A 3,249-nucleotide genomic window follows, 5' to 3' on the forward strand; every position below is an offset into this window, starting at 1 on the left:
GAAGAATCGCAGAAATACACGACATTTTTGACGCCGTTCGGCCGCTTCAAATTGCTTCGGCTTCCCTTCGTAATCTCGACCGCACCAGTTTTTTCAGTGCGAAATGCTGAGGGTCTTCTAGGGAGTGGACGGCCAAGCTTGCTTGCAAGACGATATCATCGTCTGTGGGAAAACAAGGGCCGAACACGACGCGAACATGGTTAAAGTGTCCGAGCGACTCAACAAAGCCGGCATTACGCTCAACATCGACAAGTGCGCTTTCCTGCAGCAGACGGTCAAGTTCCTGTGAACACATTGTTTCCGGCAAAGGTGTGAAGCCTGATCTTGAAGAAGTCGATGCGATCACACAGATGACACCATCATCAGATGTGAAAGAACTAGGATCGTTTTTAGGGATTGCAAACCACCTTGCCAAGTTTTTGCCACACCTGGCAGGCACACACAACGAAGCCAATGCGGGAGCTCCTCTGCGCCGACGCTGCGTGCTCTGGGGACCCGACCAGCAGCAAAGCTTCGAAGCAGTGAAAGAAGCTCTAGCCAAAGCGCCAGTTCTGACGCACTACAATATGAAGAAGCCTGCCACAGTCTCAGCGGACGCATCAGCTTACGGAATTGGTGCCGTCTTACTATACAAGAAACCGACGGGCAAGCGGCTGCCCATTGCCTATGCATCGCGCTCCCTGACAGGCGGAGCAACGCTACTCTCAAATCGAGAAAAGCGCTCATCTTAGTATTGAAGTTTCACATTGAAACATACCGCAAACCGCTGATTCCCCTCATGACAACAACAGTTTCAAATTGAGACCTTTTTTTCTAACGGCCTTGTAGCGGGAAATTGAACAGTGTGAGCACTACGTGGTGCTTTTTGACGAGTCTTCGAACGACTATTTGCACCGCAAACAAATGGATGTGTACTTAAGGTGTTGGGACTCATCTCACAAGGTGACATCAAGGTGCTACAACTCGGTGTTTATGTATGTTTATACAAGGAAAGCTGTTAAGTGCACTCGAACCTTTGCCCTTCGAGAAGATTCTTCAGATATAGATGAATGGTACCAATGCTAACTTGAAGTTCTTTAAGAGCTTTCAAGTGCATCTGCAACAAACGAACCAAGTTCTGTGTGTGGACATTGGCACCTGTGGCCTCCACACAATGCAGAGCGTCTACAGGCCAGGCGTTACAGCAAGTAGGTGGGGACTAGATTGCTTACTGTCTAGTCTGAGCGCACTGTCTGAGAGCTCTCCAGCAAGGAGGGAAGACTTTACAACAGTTACTGGGCAGGAAACATCTTCCCTAAAGTTTGTCCCTCACCGCTGGGCAGAGGTTGTCCCCGTAATTGAGAGAGCCTTGGTGTGGTGCGACATCAAAAAGTTCGTCGAGGCTGCAAGAAGCAAAGGTGGAAACCTGCCGAAATGTGGATCTTTTCAGAACTTGGCTGAGTTCTGCAGCGACACTTTGCTGCCGGCAAAGCTTAACTTTGCACTGGGTGTTGCCATGGCACTTAAGCCCTCCGTGACGGAGTACCAAACAGACAAACCGATGGTCTTCTTTCTTGCAAGAGATCTGGAAACTATTGTCCGGAAAATGCTAACAAGTTTTTTTAAGCGCTCAGTCTTGTCTTCGTCAAAAGGACTCACCAGCCTCCTGAGGGTAGACATTGAGAACCCAGACAATCATACTCCAATTGAAAAGGTGGATATAGGCCATACAGCTGAGCAGATCGCCAAGAAAGTCAAAGCCAGTTCGAAGGACGTGTTTCAATTCCTGATGGAATGTAAACAGTTCCTGATCGCCGTGACAAAGAACGTCCTAGAGAGAAGCCCCTTAAAATTACCAGTGTTTAGGGGTCTGTCCTCATTGGACTCACGATAGATGTGTTCAAGGCCAGATGAGTGCCTTGCTGGTTTTAGAAAAGTGTTGGACGTCCTCATCACCGCAGGGAGAATGACTGATTACCAACGAGACACGGTACGGGCACAGCACACCGAGTTCTTGCAGGAACAGAAACATCCCCTGCGACTATTTGAAAAGAGCTTGAACAGACTAGACGACTATTTCACTGAGCTCATGAAGTTTAATTCATCGTATACAGAGCTGTAGAAAGTAGTAAAACTCTTGCTTGCCCTAAGCCATGGAGAGGCAACTGTGGGGTGAGGGTTTAGTGTAATCCCTCACTGAGAATCTGAAAAACCTTTCCTATGTCTCTCAACGGATTGTGTGCGTTGCAATGGAAAAGGCAGGTGTTGTCCTCAACATCCCACTCACGAAAGAACTGAGGACCGCTGTGTCCGCTTCGAGACAGCAGTATAGTGCATATTAGGAAGCAGAAAAAAAGAAGCAGCATGAAGATGAAAAGCAGGCAAAAAAGCGCTGCATTGATGAAGAGATTGACACCATGAAAACAGAAAAGATGAAACTTGAAGCAACTACAGTTAATCTCACAGCCTCAGCAGATGCCTACGCAGAACAAGCAGAAAAAAACAAATGACCTTACATACATTGTCAAATTAAATAATCTAAGGAAAACTGCCAAAAGCAAGGCCGAGGAGCTGCTCAGCACCAGCCAGCAAATACAGGAAAAGCTGCAGGATCTCCCCTAAGGTTACCACAAGCGGTTTTGGAAACAATTTTTATTTCAGCTTAGTGCAATGCAAACAGATTTTCAATATAGATTTTTTTTCTTTTTTTACTTAGTGCAATAAAAATTATACCTGCAATCTTTTGACAACAGAGTTTTATTGAAATCTGCTACGTGCGGCATTGAGTTAGGCCCTTGAAAATACTCCCATAAGGCCTTGAAATTTCTTAAATATCTTTCTTTGAATTCTGTACGAACCCTGCGTGTGTGTACAACTTTGATCGACGCTCGAGGTGCGCAAACATGCGAACGCCTGCCCGCAGAGGCTTCTGCAACCTTTGCGAAGGGTGAAAACACTGAACCCGAATCACGTAATGATGTCAAGTTACGGCGATGACATGAAGTGTATCAATGTCGAAGTGGAGGCCAGCATGCGTTTGAAGTTATGACGGCACAGAAGTTGCTCCAGTACACGATCAAACGAACTCCGTAACAGATATAAACCTTCTCGATGTTTTTTCCCAGTTCTTTCGCCATTTCGGGTCTTGCTGAAAATGGAAGAATCAGCAGTGGTTTTGTTACCGTGATGATTACGTGCATGTACGAAACAATCCCATATTGCGACCCTGAAAGAAAATTTGGGGTCTTGAACTGATTACGTCAGAAAGAA

General features: G+C 46.3%; 1 pseudogene; it reads left to right on the forward strand.

The window, feature by feature from the left end:
• The first annotated feature begins 1,045 nt into the window (after positions 1-1,045).
• LOC115317833 lies at positions 1,046-2,321 on the forward strand (annotated as a pseudogene).
• The last annotated feature ends 928 nt before the right edge of the window (positions 2,322-3,249 follow it).

The sequence above is a fragment of the Ixodes scapularis genome, unplaced genomic scaffold (assembly GCF_016920785.2).
Source record: "Ixodes scapularis isolate PalLabHiFi unplaced genomic scaffold, ASM1692078v2 PGA_scaffold9__187_contigs__length_104089568, whole genome shotgun sequence".
Classification (NCBI taxonomy): Eukaryota; Metazoa; Arthropoda; class Arachnida; order Ixodida; family Ixodidae; genus Ixodes; species Ixodes scapularis.